Genomic DNA, 16725 nt, shown 5'->3' on the forward strand with positions numbered 1-16725 from the left:
TCCAGTTAGTGGATTTCCCCAAGTAACTTTCTGAAATACAAAAGCAGAAATGACAAATGGGGCTTTGTGAAGAATTGTGACATAAATATGCAAATAAAAAAAAAAAAAAGTGACTCATTTATTAACAATGAGTACATTACTATTTATTCCTCTGCTTGTGATTCCCCAACAGATTTGGACTTTAAACGCTTAGTTAAACCACCAAGTTAAAACAGAGCGTACAAAATATTTCACTGCAATTTAATAGAAGATTACAGCTCCTCCATCAACAACAACAGATGTGGACACTGTCATGTCACCAAACATTTTAATTCCAGACTTTCACTTTTTTCCATGGGAGTAGATGATATTTCTGCTGAGTTAAATGAACCTTATGAAACAATGTGAACTTGATATAATTTTCATGAAAGTGTGATGGATATGGTAAAAGCAGTTACGCCATGTCTTGTCTGTTTTAACTGGATATGAACGTTAAAGTCTTAACTCAAGTCCCTGGATAAGGAAAGGTACCTACTGTCACTGGGACTGCTAAAGGCTGCAGGGAATTATATTCCTCTTAGATTTTATTTCTTGATCCAAAAGCATATGATTCCTCTGCATGTTGTAGGCAACTCCTGGCAATCCATGTCTGAAATAGCATAGTGTGTCTCAAACAGAACTAGACAATTTATTTACAGTACCTTCTATTGAAATAGAACAAAGACTGTCAGAGAACATTCCTGGGCACTTCAACACAGTCCTCTGTACTGCTAAAATCTTTCCACAACCCACTGCATAGTTTTGGCTCACACCTGCTAAAATTCCTGAAATAAAACTTGGGAAAATTTGACAATTAGTAGTAGCTGAAAACTTGGATGTCACCACTTTACTCGCCTACTTTAGTTAGGGTCTAGGGGAAGCAGAATGTTTCTCCCAGCCCTGCTTCTGCTTACTTCCTCCGTAAGAAACATTCAGATGTTGCTAAATGACAGAATATAGGCTCAGAACAAGAAATTTGACTTTACACCTAAAATGCTATTGTTCGTTTATACTTTTATATTTTCTATGCAAAACTCAAATAACAGCAAAAATATTTAACAGAAATCCAGCTTCTCTGGGAGGATGTTCTGTGTAAGAGACTGTCTGCTTTTCTTCTGCAATGGGCTGAAAGCATGAGTCAGAAAGGAAGGAAAGTGAAAAGATCCTTTTGAAAATAAATAAGGAGAGCGAGGTGTTCAATCCATTGTTTATTTTCTTTCATGTGATCTGCAAATGTAGAAAATGTAACTTTTCTTGTGGTAGCAATGAGCTATATATTTGGACTCTGCCTCTTTTACTAGTGATAAGTACTGTCTTGTTCTGCCATACTGTTCAGAGCAGTCACTGTCCAGAATAACCTGCAGCAACAGAACGCTGCCAGACCTGAGTCCAGTAGGGTATTTCTACTCATTGAAAGAAATAATTATAGCAGAAGAAAATTTGATTTTAAGAGGGCAATGGGTTATATTAAAATATGTTAAAGATCATGGCAAAAGGTCAAGAAATACTGCATTTATAAGACATCTATTTTTTGCTGGATTCTGTTAGTAAAACTGTAAAGCATCACACCAGCTTGATCTTACAAAATCCCTTCCATAGTCTGGTAGAGTTCAGGGGTTTTTATTGCTGATCCAGCTAACACACAATGGTTGCCTCTTAACCCTGTAAGATTTATTCTGTAAGTGCTTGGCACTCAGTCCAAACCATTGTATAAAAATATGTTACAGTGTAGCCGACAGGAAGAATAGTTTTCTCCTGAAAGTGGAAGATACCCTATCTAATTTAATTTTAAAAGGAATTTTGCTGGACTAAGGGAAAGAGACAATGTGTGAAGCAGCTTATCAAATTCTGCGCTCAGTTTTGTGCCCCTCACTACAAAGAAAACACTGAGGTGCTAGACTCAGAGAAGAACAACAGAGCTGGGGAAAGGTCTGGAGCACAAATCTTACACTGAACATGCTGGGTTTGATTTGTCTGGATAAAACGAGGCTCAGGAAGAACTTTATTGCTTTCTACAAGTATCTGAAAAAAAAGTTGTAGTGAGGTGGGATCAGTCTTCCCACGTAACAAGTGGTATGGCAAGAGGAAACAGCCTCAAGTTGTCTAGAGAAGGTTTAGATTGAATATTAGGAAAAATTTTGTCATGGAAAGCATTGTCAAGAATTGAGACAGGTTGCCCAGAAAAGTGGTGGAGTTACCATCCTTGTAAATATTAAAAAGGCTTGTAGATGCGGCCCTTAAGGACATGGTGGGCTTGGCAGCATTTGGTTAACAGTTGGACTCAGTGTTCTTAAAGGTCTTTTCCAGCCTTAATGATTTGATGATTCTACGAAGAGAAGAAGGGAAAATCCACCCTATGGGGAAATAACAAAACTGAGAAGCACTTCTATTTAGCAAAAAGTGATAAAAGAGTAATGAAAAGGGGAAGTAAAACTCTTCTTATTCTAGCGTTATAATAGTTGGTTTCTGCCAACAGACATTTTGTCATATGGGGGAAGATGCTAACATTAAAGAAACAGAACCAGTTACTCTTTAAGATAACAACATCCCTGTCCCAAAATGAAAATCCACTCTGCTCACATCAGAAATTGAGGCCAACTGTTGATTCAAAGCGATGGTGTTCATACTAAAATAATATTACCATGATACTGAAAAGTAATTTTCTTATGTAATAGTGAAAAAAATTGCTGAAAACAACATTCTTATAACACTGAATGTGGCATATTAAAGCATGTTTTATGCGTTGTTTTTAGAAGAGCAAAGCAATACCTCCTGGTCCAGATGAAAGATGAAGAGAGAGGTACTCAAGGGTGCTCTGGCATGATTGCTAAAGGTTGAAAACATTTTGGCTTCCAACATTTCTGTGTGAGTTATTTGAGACCCTGTGTGGCACTGAACCTTGGATACTAGGGCAAAAAGACAGAAGGTCATAAAAATGCACTGTAACCATTTTTACAGACAATGTGGTTGGAAATACTATCCTGTTCCATTATTGAATGAAAGCTTTCTAGACAAAATCTGTCTATTGAACTAGAAATGTTAGTTTGAAAGACTTAAAAACACCCTATTAGATAACTAGATCTTTTGTCTAATAGAAATAAAAGCTTATTCCCTTTTCCCCTTTAGGTGTGTATTTTTATTTAATGTATTAAATGTACCACGTTTGTAGGCATCTAGGACTATTATTCAAAATTCCTGTTAAATTTGCTGTTAAAGCAAGAACTTTGTGAGGATTTATTGCTCAGGTAAACTAACCTTGTTTTTTCCCAACATTCAGATAGAGATACAGGCTGAGATCAATGTGTTGATGTCCTTTTTGTGTGAATATCTAACTTCGTGTGTATATCTACTGTGAAACAGTAGTCAGTTATAAAGAGAAAAAATAAAAAGATAAAAGAAGAGGGAAAAATAGCAAAAACCCCTGTGCCCAAAGATATAGCCTCATATCTGTGTTTTCACAAGACTGGATGTTCTCTTCACATGGTGCTTCATTTAATAATAACATGGGCATGTGCTTAACTCTAGGAATGAAAATATTTCTCTTCAGGCATTTTCAACCACTCAATATTAAATGCTCTACTGCATGAGGGCCACCATGATGTTTTGTTGAAATCACCTTTTGGCACAGACTTAATTCTGGAGACCTTATTCTAGAACAGGAATGTGGAAGTTTGCTCCTATGATTGACGCATGATGAATCCCTGACCTATTGGAAGTCATGGCTGATTTTACAAACTTAGATGCTTCAGTTTTTCACTTCAAGGACTGAATGGGTGAGAAGCCAAAGTAGAGAAAATAGAAATCTCACTGCTCTGTTTTAGCCTAGTTCTCTCTCCCTGTGAACTCAAGTTAATACTGTAATGGAAAGAAATATAATTTGCACAGTAAATATTTGCAAGGTCTGAGCACGTTTCACCAGTTTTTTATAGGCTTACTGTCAGTAAGTAAAATAGTTGTCATCTCTTGTACCTTCTTGACAAAAATTAGGTTACATTGACATCAGTACTAGGAGATATTTGAGAAAAAAGTGCACAGAACTTTTTTTTATCTTGCACATTGGTGCTAGTATTACCAGCAAGTGTGTCGCAGCTGGAGGCGATAACAGTATCAGAAAAAAACTTGGTTTGAATCTGAAGTCCCTGCTGAGTTTGCTGTGCAGGTGGATAAAAAAATCATTTGCCAGCAAACATAGTGTGGCTGTTGCTAAGACTAATATGGGAATTTAAGAATTTAGCTTTGACTCCTCATAATAGTATTCTAATACTGACATTGTTCACAGAGCATGTGAGAGAAAACTTGTTTCCTGTGAATGCGCATGCAAGCAGTGTTTGGAAAAAGTGGCATGAGCATAAGAAAGCAAATTAATATGAAATTCAAATGAATACTTTGCAGACCATCTTTTTTTCTTCCAGCATTTTCACAGCTCTGAATGATGTTATTCTAATGATAAGGTTTCACATTTTTTATACTCTAGTAATTGATCTTTCCAATACACATACTATGGCAGAAAAGTTCTCTGTGGATTATTTCCTATCTCTTATATCTCTATCTGGAATCTGAAAAAAGCCCAGACATTACATGTCTTTTAGAAATGGAAGCTTTGAATTTCGTCACTACCTTTTCATGATCTGTCCTTTGGAGAAAGAGGTTTTGGAAGAGGGTCATTATAAAATATAGTACAAAATACAATCCCAGCTTCTTCTACAGATTACGGGGTGGGGGGGATTCTGTTGGAAGAAAGCTGTTGCCAGATTGTACTAATCATCTGTTTTAACATATATTCACGCCTTTTCACAGTCTCTGGCACTGAAACTGTCATGCAGACAACACAGAAGTAATTTCAGATTTGAGGTGATCCGTTATTATCATTGCCAGTAGCTGGGGAGGCTAGGTGAGTGGCTCCATGGAAACTGACAACTACTGTGCAGCACCAAAGCTAAAGATTCATATAAAATAAAACAAAACTAAAAATATGTGCTACTTTTGTCTGAGGTAGAGTTAATTTTCTTCTTAGTAACTACTATTGGGTTATGTTTTAGATTTTTCCTGAAAACACTGCTGATAATATAGAGATGTTTCTATTACTGCTGAGCAAGGCTTACACAGAGCCAAAGCCTTCTCTGCTTTTTACACCACTTCACCAGCAAGGAGGCTGGGGGTGTGCAAGGAGCTGGGAGGGGACACAGCTGGGGTAGCTGATCCCGACTGACCACAGGGATATTCCATACCGTACGGCATCATGCTTGGTATATAAAGCTGGGGGAAGAACAAGGAAGGGGGATGTGCAGAGTTTTGGTGTTTGACTTTCCAAGTTACTGTTGCGTGTGATGGAGTCCTGCTTTCCTGGGGATGGCTGAACACCTGCCTGCCCATGGGAAGTGGTGAATGAATTTTGTGTTTTGCTTTGCTTGTGTGCACGGCTTTTGCTTCACCTGTTAAACTGTCTTTACCTCAACACACAAGTATTTTTCACTTTTCCTTTTCCAATTCTGTCCCTGATCCCACTGTTGAGGGTGTGAGGGACAGGCTGTGTGGTGCTTAAGTTGCCAGTTGGGGCAAAATGCAATAAATGAACTTGAAAAGAAGGAAACAAACTCTAAAGAAAGTGAAGAGAACTGTGACAACGTGGCCATAGCTAACTCAGCCTCCACTGAAGTCAGCAGGTTTTTTTAAATTTATGTTGATGAGATTTGGACTGGGGAACTGAGATGACCGTTTACCCCTTTCTCACATAGTTGTAGTAAGCCTGTTTCAGCACTCTTCCCTGTGCCCATGAGAGGCTCCTTGCCTGCCAGAAGCATAATATGTCTTGACATTTGATCCTTAATATAGCTCAGCCTCATAGGAACCTGACATGTAGCTTGCTCTGCTAAATAGACCACGTTTCCTTCAAACACTTTCATTTCTGTAGTCTTGAGTGTGATGTGCTGCCCTCAAGAAAGCTTACCTCCATCGCTTTAAATTGAGCTGCTGTGATGAAACATCTCCCACAAGAGAGGCTTCAAGGAGGGTTAGGTTAAAGGCATAGGTTTGTGGAAGAGCCATTTTTTGAAGGATGTGCAGGTAGGCTGTTCAAGTGGTGCTTCAAAGCTGGGAAACATTCTCAGTAATGACGAGATGGGAATGCCATGCAGGAAAATTTGGGTGACCTGGATAACAAGTGAGATGGAAATTGGCATTATGGTAGACAGGGTCATGCACTGAAGGATTTTTAAGGCTCTGATACGTCACCAGTGGTAAATAAGGGAAGAAGAGAAATTGAGAACATCAGTCAGCTGCAGGCTGACTATAAAATAGCACTGGAAAGAAACAAAGGCAATCCTAGAATGAAAACTGGAGAAAGCTTTTCCAGTAAAAGTAAGAAAGTATGACTGCACTGTGCAAGACACAGAAGAGGTCATAATCTAAATACTTTACAAAGTTTTAGTCAGCCAAGCTCCAGCATGATAAGCTGAAATGGGAGTGTGTACTAAGAAGAGATAATTTGTCAGGCAAGTGGAATACCCATGTTACAATCAAAGTCTAAAATGACACGGTTTCACCAAATGAAATCTTACCATTGATAGGCCAAAGTGGGTAAAACACAGAGAGGGAAAAAAACTAATTTAAGGTAAATGACAGTGTTGGCACACCACCAAATAAGTATAAATATGCAAGAATTCCTTGCGTTGTGGCAGAGAAATATCTGAACTGACCCTGGCAGTGCTGCACACCAAAGGAGCAAGTGGGTGGTTCAAACCGAACAACTCAAGCATTCCTCCACAACACATCTACAGGTTCTGTGGGATTCCTTCCCATAGACTGCTGCAAAGAGAAAGGTTTTCATGAGCTCAAGAATCAGTCAAATTAATACATGGGAGAAAAAAATCCCAGTGAGGTCTATTAAACAGCTTTCTGGTGATGAGATTCCTGAACTGTGAATGAGCTAGGAGATCCTTGAGCTAAGAAGTGTGATAGTTTTGCTCCATTGTTATTTACTTCCATGGACATTCATTGTCAATCACTGTTTTCAGTGTGTTTCCAGTACAATTTCTCATAAAGCAAAGACTAATCAAAGAGAGAAACAATGAATGTAACACCTCCTCTCCAGCAATCTTCCCAAAAAACCCACCCCAAAACGACCATAATCCCCTAGCTATTTTTTTTCTACCTAAGGGCATGGACTTTTTGGCACGAAGAGCTTCCTTCCTGCCTGTAGCCTCCAGAAAACAGAAATTTCCATCAACATGGTCGACGGTGACTTCAGTGTGAAAAGACAGTTTCTTTTTAAAACATGATAAGAGGGACAGAAAGCAGTAGGCTTTGTCATTTGAGAAAACATAGTTCAGAGGGCATCTAATGCAATGGAATAAGACAAAATGAAGCAGCGTATCACGAAATTGCCAGTTTTCAAGGACTGAAAATTGAGACTTGTAGCAGAAATTGTTTTAGTACCTTTCCTTATAGAAATGACTGCTGGAACACAACAAATAAGTGTGTTGGTGGACGATATTTGTGCATGTGAAAGGGTATCTAGAAGTCAGTTCAGTAATGTGAGTAGGTGATCAATCTCTGTATAACAAATCCTTCTTGTCTCCTCCCCTAGGGGACACCTATCCATTTCTGTATAACCTGTAGTTCTTGTCCCTGAATAGAGAACAGTTCTTTTGAGTGTTGGTTTTTATTTTTTAGTCTTTTTAGTTTTTTTCCCCACCAGCCCATTTTTTTTTCTCATAGAAAAGGATGTTATGATATGGTTATTAAAATTATTAGAAATGCCTCTGCCTGAATTAAGGTACAAATGAGACCAAATGCCAAAGTCAATAGTATGGGTTTTATTTAATGGTAAATGTGAGACAAAGAAAGAGAAATAGAAAGAAATAGGGAAAAAGAAGGGGTCAGGGAGAAGAAAGAGAGTGACAGAGAGAGATTTAAGTAGCAAAAGTATCATCTCTTCGTGTAAACTGGCAGCATCCTGTCAGTCTGGTTTTTCTGGTCTTCTCAGTGGTGAGGGTTTCCCAAAAAAAAAACATAGAGTCCAATGGATTCATCTACTGCCTGGCATTTCCCCTTCTAGGTGGAAACTTTACAGTCTCTTGTAGCAGGTTTGTTGTCTCACCTGGATCACATGAAGTCTTTTGGTGGTGGAAGGCCTCAGGAATGAATTAGGGGGTTGTTTTTGGGGTCTTTGGTGGTTTATGACCCCTTCTTAGCTGCCTCTTAAATGAATGTCCCATGTGTACATAGTCTTTTCGGGGTGGGGCATAGAGGAGGGGCAGGTCAGGGCATTACTGCTTTAGTTTGGAGTGGAATGATTTCACCATCACACACACAAAGCCCTTCTCCCCTACTACACTCTGAGCCCAGCTAGGGCTGATCCTTAACACAGTTGCATTCTTCTTTTCTGAGCCTTGTTTACTTCTCCTCAGACTGGAGATGATTAGACAATAGTCTTATCTCAAGTCCCCTGTCACAGTACAAATTCCAGTGGGGAAGCACTGGGAGGAGGGGGGTGCTTTGGTGGCCACAGACCATTACTTCCAAGCAGTTGACAAAAAGTCTTTCTATGATTTTGACAAAGTTTAAGACATTATCAACATTTCAGTCCATCACAGGGGCCCCAGCTATTTCTATAATACATTAAAATGACTCACTCATATTTCTGTCTCTCAAGTACTCTGCCTCCAGAGTACTGATTCGCTAATACTCTCTGCACCCAAAATAAAGAGAAAAAATGTTTTACATAAACAATCAGAAAGCAACTTGTTTCCAGGAAAATGTTCCTCTTTACTCTGTGTACTTGGAAAAATCTTTTCTGCACCTTTATATTTTACTGTTCACTACTGTAAATATAGATATTATAGTTATTTGTGCAATAAATATTCTTACTTACTGGAAATTATTTGCTTTAACATTACACAGAAACATAGCAAAACCATCCATGCTTGGCTCATTATTTATTAGTTGTGAATGTTTTACTGCTCAGTGCAGGGGCACGTTTTACCATATCTGTTCAGGAGAGGAAAATTCAGATTGCCTTTCTGGTCTCCACTACCTCAGCCTCTGTGCACTCTCATGGGGCTTTATTTTTTTATTTCTTTTCAGAGAGTCCTTATCTTCACATATTTGTTAATTTTTATATACCCAAACAGTGACTGTAATTTTTGTACAGCTGCAGTAATTTCTGAGACCAGTTAGAAAGTCAAGTCCTAGTGAGGTAGCACCACGTCTTAATGCAGCAAAATCTGTTTTTCTCATGGTTTTTGTCCTCTCTGTACTTTGCAATTTTTAATGCTCTGCATGTTTAGTTGGCTGTCACTATTGATAGAACAAAGATTTTCTCTGAACTCCACATGATCAAGGCCGAGTACACTTTAATGGACATATCAGGCATATGTGAAATTTTGGCTGCAACTGAATTGTAAGAACTGTGAGCATGCTGGCTGCATTCTGAATTCATGCCAGGATCCCTGTCCTCCCCAAAAAAAGAAACCTGGAAGCCATGGACCCAGATCTGAGGCTGGGAGGAAAGGGCACCTCAGGGAGTACACAGCTCCTCACACCCTGTGAGATGGTCAAGCAGCACAAACGGCTCCAGCCCTGGCATCACCGAATCCCTTCTTCCCTTAATGCTGAAGGATAAAACCTACTTAGACTTAAACTGAATCTAGAATGCTCCTATTCAAAGGACTTTGCAAGACTGGGAGGACTGCAGAACAAGAAAGGAAAAGGGAAACAGGGGGATACAAGCGATTGCAGCAGAGTTGGATGAACAGTGCTGTACCCATCACAGGAAATCTCCATCCCAATGGATTGCATAAGGTTTGCAGCAGAATTTGTTGTCTTAACTCTAGATGTCATTACGTGCTTCATATGTTGCTACCACAAAAGATGGAACAGGAATAAGATAAATTTGAAAGCATACATTAACAATATTGGCAATATATGGCTTTGATTTTGTTTATTTCTTGATTCATTCAATTTACTTTTCTTTGGAAATTTTTTTCATCAGTAAATTGTCAGTGACATAACAGAAGTTCTTCAGACAATATACTTTTTTTATCAAGCTACTACGGTTACTGACTTCTTAGTATCTTGAGCATGTAAATTTCTTATTCTGAAAATTTCAAGATGTATTTTTTCGTATGCTGCAGATATGTTTATTTACATATGCATTTACATAAAACTGCTTAAAAATTTAACTTTATAAATTATGGTATTCATTCTTTTAACAAATATTTTTATTAAACACGTCCAGATTTCAATAAACATAGGAGATTTCATTTAAAGATATTATCTGCTCCTGGGTTCTCTATTAAAAGAATAATATTTTTTTCATTAGAATTACTTTTGAATAAAAGTATATTTCAGGCAGATCCTATGTTGTATGGCTTGCAAATCACAAAAGGGAAAAGCTTATGAACTTTGTTTCTTTTTCCCTTTTTTTTTCAACATTTACAGTGATTTTCACTCATGGAGTGTCATGTATTCTCTCTGGACTGCAATACAGGATGGTGTCTTCTTTATATCATTTGGAAAATCAGTCATGATTAGAATCATATTCAATTAGCATTTATTTTATTTATGCTAAGAAATTATATGTGCTGTTCTTGAATAACAAAATACTCTTAAAAGTCAGAATTTTTTCTGTGACTATTATAAATTTGTTTCAACTGTGAAAAACTAATCTTAAACTCCACTGCTTCTTTTTCCTTTTTTTTTGTTTAATATCTATTAATGTTTTCCTCCTCCTTTTATTTTCTTTTATTATAGCAATACGGCTCAAGGATAACTACTGAATTTGCAGATAAATATAAAAAACACTCCTATGAGACTTAAAACATAAATAGCCTCATTCTATCCCTGGTCTGTGATCCCTTTTCCTCTAGCCTGCTGTGTTTCTCTGAATGTATTCATTTTTGGAACAGTTAATTACCATACCAGATTCTCATTTAAAATGTAAGGGCTTTCAAACAAAATAAGTTCCATATTGAGACACTAGCAGCAAAGCTCATCTGGATAGCAGAGCCAAATGAGAGATGTGCAGCAGCACAAGTTCAAGGCTGCAGTTTTTTGAGAAAAACTACTTGATTCTTCTACCCTGTCTCCAATCTGAGCACGGCAGCTGTATTGTGCCTTGCACTGCGGATGTGTGACACAGTGCAAAGGTTGACACAATGCTGGGAAAGCAGAAGGAAAGTGAATGGGACTGTAAAACTCCCTCTTTTGGCTCAGTGGGGAGTCTTCAGAGTTTACTTCAGCAGAGAGGAACTCATTTTGAGTTTTCCTTAAACAAAGCAACACAGTAAGAGGAGCAAAACTGCCTTCTCTCTTTCTGTTTGCATCTCTTTTCACTTTAATCACTCTTAGCATGAATACTGTACAGTTTCTCATCCTATGAACATAAGCAAAGGTGGTACTCTCCTTTCTTCCGACAGGATTTCTAGCAATTCTCCAATATTTTTCTACTAATTTTGCATATCTCAATCCATTATTTAGCCAGTCCCACAAACCACACATGCACACAGGTACACATACACTTTCAGCAGATAATCATAGAAACAGTTAAAAGCTACAGGAAACTCAGACACTCTGTCCAAATAGCTGTAGGCACTTTCATAATTTGCACTTAAACTCTTTTATGTTAATAACATTTGTTGTTACCTTCACATCTCTAGAATCTGTGGCCCTAGATTGCTCTTCTACTAATCTGCAGTCCTGATTATCACGGATGAAAGATCTTTTGTGTCTTGAGAAACATATATAGCAGTCAGTCTCAAAGGATACCTATTATATTGGTAGGACTTTTATTAATGTATCTTTTTGTTAGTTTTCTACATCATCACCTGCAATTATAAAACTAATCTCTTATCTCTGGAAAAAACAGCTTTAGCTTGGAAAACTATGTTGAAAACACTGTATGAATGGTCATGTTAGTATTTTTTCAATGTAAATAAGTACATGTTATTTTTAAACTCCCTGGCCAAGTTTATTGAGTCTTGTTGGATTAGCCAAGTGAAAGAAAAATCACTACAGAAGGTGTTGGTCTGTTGAGCCATTCAGTGTTAGACATTTTCCTAGTCCTGAAAGTGTGAGAACTCAGGTGAAAGGTATTTTAGGCTTCCCAAAGCTTTAGGCTGCTTTCCTCAGAGAGCAGGGAAGCCATTACATGTCTACCAGAGATCATTATTTGCCCTCAAACATGACTTAGGTACCTACAGTGTAATGGCTAAGCTCACCACAAGTTGGAAGTCACCCAAATAGCAAGGATGTTAACAGGAATGAACTAAATTATAATCACCAATTTATGTGATTGCACTCTAAAGAGATTATTTTGCTGTTAAAAAAAAAAAAAAAAAGGAAAAGAAAAAAAAAAGGAAGAAATAAATTGTGAGAAATCAAATGCATGCACCAGGTGCCTCTCAAGACTCTCCACATGCCTACAGTTACCCATATGTTCAAGTGCTTGGTTGTCTCGAAGTGCTAATGTTGAGAAAAATTCAAAGGGTAAAGCAAGAACCTCTTTGATAAATTTTGCCATCAAGGAAATGTTTATTGTCACCACGGTATTGCTCAGGTTGTTTCTCTATGTCTCTGAATAAAACTAGCTGTGGACTATGCACGGGCATAAAAGATGGAGAGACACAGGGCAAAGCGAAGGGCTTGATTGCCTGTGCTGTTTAATTGTTATCACTCTGTCCAGCAGTTTTAATCTGTATCAAGCAGCACTCTCACAAGCAGTGCTTAAGCATGAACAGGAAATAGATAAAGGGATATTTCCAGTGGACAGTGGGATGCAGGGGAGACTGGGGGAACCATGCTATGCCACCAATACTGTGAGCCAACAGACGGTCCCCCAATCTTTGTTTCCTAGAATATTTGCAGACAAAGCTTATTCTGAGGGTGTAGATTTTTGTGTGAGCTAACCATCAGGTCATTTGAAGAGATTGCCTATCCATAAAAGCAGCTGAGACACAGTGAAGCCAAAACCCTTGGCATGGATCTGACTCTACTGCTGTCCTCAGTGCCCCACTCCCCACCTGCCCAGGCTCCCTGTCACTCTCAGCTCCTCTTCTCCACTCTGCAACTGGGCAGGGGACTAATTTGGCTGGAACTGGAGAGGCACAGATGGTACCAGGATACTGTCTCCAAATGTACCAGCTGCTGTCAGCACCTCCAAAATGGCTCTGTTAATAGTCTGTGTGGTGGAAAGGGAATGAGAGGTGAGAGACACTGGGTTCTCAGGTTGTTAATATTAAGTTAGTGCAACCCTTTCCCTTTTCATTTTTTAAAACCAGGTATTCAGTAGACTCCCAAATTCCCAACAGCTTTTCTTTGAGCTACAGTAGCACATTAAATGGAGCTCACTGAAACGTAACCTTAAAATAAAACGGAACTGGCATTTTCTTGGTTTGAAAATGGGTGGAATGATTCATTAGGAAAGAAAATATGTGGCAAAAAAATGAGGTCTTTCTAAGACATCTGGTGTTTGTAAACAATGAGATAGAGTAATCAGAAAGCAAAGACAAAGCTTTTCCCAGCTTTGAAAGCCCATTTATTCCATTGGGTATGGGTACTGCTCCCTCCCCTATTCCTTGTATCCTCTGTTTCTGAGGAACAATAGTGTATATAACATTTCAAATTCAGTCTGAGAAAAGAAAAAAATCATTTTGTCCAAAATTTATACTGACTTGAAAAAATAAAAAGCATCTACACTTTGCTTTTTACTCAAGTAAAAAAATAATATATATATTTTTACAGTTACCTTTCACATATTATATATATAATGAAAGATCAGATTAAGAATTGTAGGTGTCTTAAGACAAGAAAGCTTTAATTTTTTCTGATACTGTCCATGGCTTTCCTCTTGTCTACATTCCTGAAGTATATCATGGGTCATGGATACAAAAGTTGTTTTTCCAATCTACTGTTAGTACAAATAGATTATGAAACCTCTTATAGAAAGTCAAGAATGTATGACACGCACATTACGCTCCTACTACATATGTATCTTATCAGCTAAGCATATACTGGTATATTTCCTGGTATACAAAATTAAAATATAACTTTATTGTGATGAAAAAAAAAAAAAAAACAGTAAAACTCCTCCACCCTGGGTATGAGCATATTTTCTCTCTCTGAAAAACATAAGCAATAGGAAAAGGTAGCATTTTAATATCTCATATTTGTCATACTTGAATAGTAGAAATATTGCTTCCCTCTCCCCTACTATGAAATGAATCATTCACCCATTTCATGAGTATGCAAAATCCCAGGAAATTCAGCATGTTCTTTGTAATAATTGATTTGCCAGTCCTTTTAAATACAAACTATCTCATCTATCAATCCATGCGTGTATCTATCCATCTTTCTGTTATGTTTTATTTCTTAGTTTCTGTATTTTGTGTCATTTCCAAAAACATGGAAAACACAAAAGAGCAAATTTGTTCTGTTTGTAAAATGTCTCCAGGGAAGTCTTTTAGTAGAATTTAATTTCAAGTGTAAACAAGAGTTTATAAAAGCCAAAAGTTCATAGGTATTTGTGTCCTTGCTATTGATGGGTCTTGGGGTCAGATTCAGCTAATGCTAAGGGATGTTTACTTGTGGGGATGAGCTTCTTCAATTTTTTGTCCTCCTTCCTCAGCCAGCAGGTGGTTTCATGAGCAAATGCTGAGTTATCTATCTCTGAAATAAAACCCTGACAATGTTGAAATGATATGATGATCTCAGGCCCTGTAAATCGTATTGCTAACCTGCTAAACTTGTTGATTAGCCTGAGACTGGTATAAGATATAAAGAAAGCTCGTAGTTGAACTGGTAGGGACTGCGCAGATAGAGAAATTTCTGCCTTGGTTACTTGGTTTCTTGCCAATCTTCAGTGGGCATGATACTGCCACTCAGTCCCAGAAGCTTTGCTTTAGCCTGGTGGGAGTTAATTAACTTTTTAGCCTCATTTGAGGACAACTCAGGGAATGGATAAAGTCTAATGAAAAGCATTGTTCAGGCAGTTTCAGAGGACATCAGGACTGCTGTTAAAAATACCTGTTTTCTCTAATCAATATCTTTTGTTTGCTAGATGTTCTAACACAGCAACATAAATCATCACATTTTCCTTTGGGTGAATACTATGACCAAAGTAAAATTTAGGTGGAAGGAGGTATTATTCACTTTGTGAAACAGGTGTCCTTGTGTGTGGTGGGTGATCTGTGAGCATGTCCCAACTCTTAGCATGGAAAATTCAAAATTAACAAAAATGTTCTATATGTGCAAAGAAGTTCCATGGGTATTTATCTAGTTAGTTTTGAAAAGCCCAAATTTTACATGTACTCCTAAGTCTAATGGGGATGTATGGTAGAAAATGTCAAGAAGCGGCATAAAAAAATTAATTGAAAGGCTTCTATACTCCCCAGAGCTAAATAACTGAAGACCAAAAGACAAAACAGGAAGAGCCAAAAGAAGACATGACATTAATTGTAAAATATCTTCTAGAGATTTTTCTTAATTACACAGAACTTGGAAGCACAGGAGATTTCACTAGAAACTATTCTTCAGAGACTTCTAGTATGATTTCCCAAATAAAAGACCTATGACTAAAATTCTACACATCAGAGGATTTTCCTGTCTTGTGGTTTATATGACTAGGTATTCTAGCAGTCTGTAGTGGATACACACCAACCACAGGAGTGAGTCACACAGAGGAAATTAATTCATCATTAGCAAAGATGAATTCACTTGAGACATCTTAGCAATCGAGACAGGTTAAAGTGTGTCAGTGTTGCCAAAGAGGAAATGTACAAGGAGTAGGCATGGGAATAATGCCCATATTTTGCTATCTCTAGAAACTTTTTACAGAAGGGCTGTACTTCTGAGTTAAGTGTTTCAGATGTCTGTTGGGAATGACAATAATACTACAAACCTTTCTTCATCATTGAAAGGTAAAATCCAAACAAAATTAATATCAGGAAGTCCCTGGACTTTTTAACAGCATTTTCTATTTTTAATTTGAAATACATTTTTTGCAGTTGATACAAAATGAAGGAGGCAAGATGGCTATAGATAACTATAAAAGCATTCATTAGTGTGCCATGAAGTTCAGCATTATTCTCTAGCATTAAGCAGCACCATCCTTGATTTTTTTGTTCACAAAAATTGTGAGGTATACACCCCTGATTATATCCCACAGTATTTTAAAGAATTATACTCCTTGAATCATTACAGCATACAAATCTTTCCAGGTTAATAGATATTCTGTGGAGAGTAAGATCTTTCATACCTCCGATCACAAAGATAGATTGTAATTTTGACGTTTGCTTTGCCTCAAAGTGCAGCAAACAATGAAATATTTGATGTAAGGAAAAAGGAAAAGGTTTGATAATGTTGACACGAATTATTTTAAGCTAAGAAAAACACTGTACTGTTCCTAAATGGAAACATGATGTTAGGTTAATCAGCTAATCACTGGTCAGTTTTAGTGAATGTGAATGAAGATGAGAAATTGTTTATGAGAATGGAAAGTGAAGTTGGAGAAGATATTATGATCACCAGATAGGAAAAGGCCAACTGGTTCCACAATTCTGGTGGCTGTAACAACTTTGATTTAGTTGGGTTTTTTATCTTAATTTTCAGTTTCACTTTATTCATAGCTGATTTATACCCATTTGATCTTTGGTCAACTTCATCTATTGGTTAAAAATATTTGTTTCTCTACCAGCTGTTTATCCAGTCTTA

The sequence above is a fragment of the Empidonax traillii genome, unplaced genomic scaffold (genome assembly GCF_003031625.1).
Source record: "Empidonax traillii isolate 1590-97213 ecotype Southwest subspecies unplaced genomic scaffold, ASM303162v1 scaffold437:size906396, whole genome shotgun sequence".
Classification (NCBI taxonomy): domain Eukaryota; kingdom Metazoa; phylum Chordata; class Aves; order Passeriformes; family Tyrannidae; genus Empidonax; species Empidonax traillii.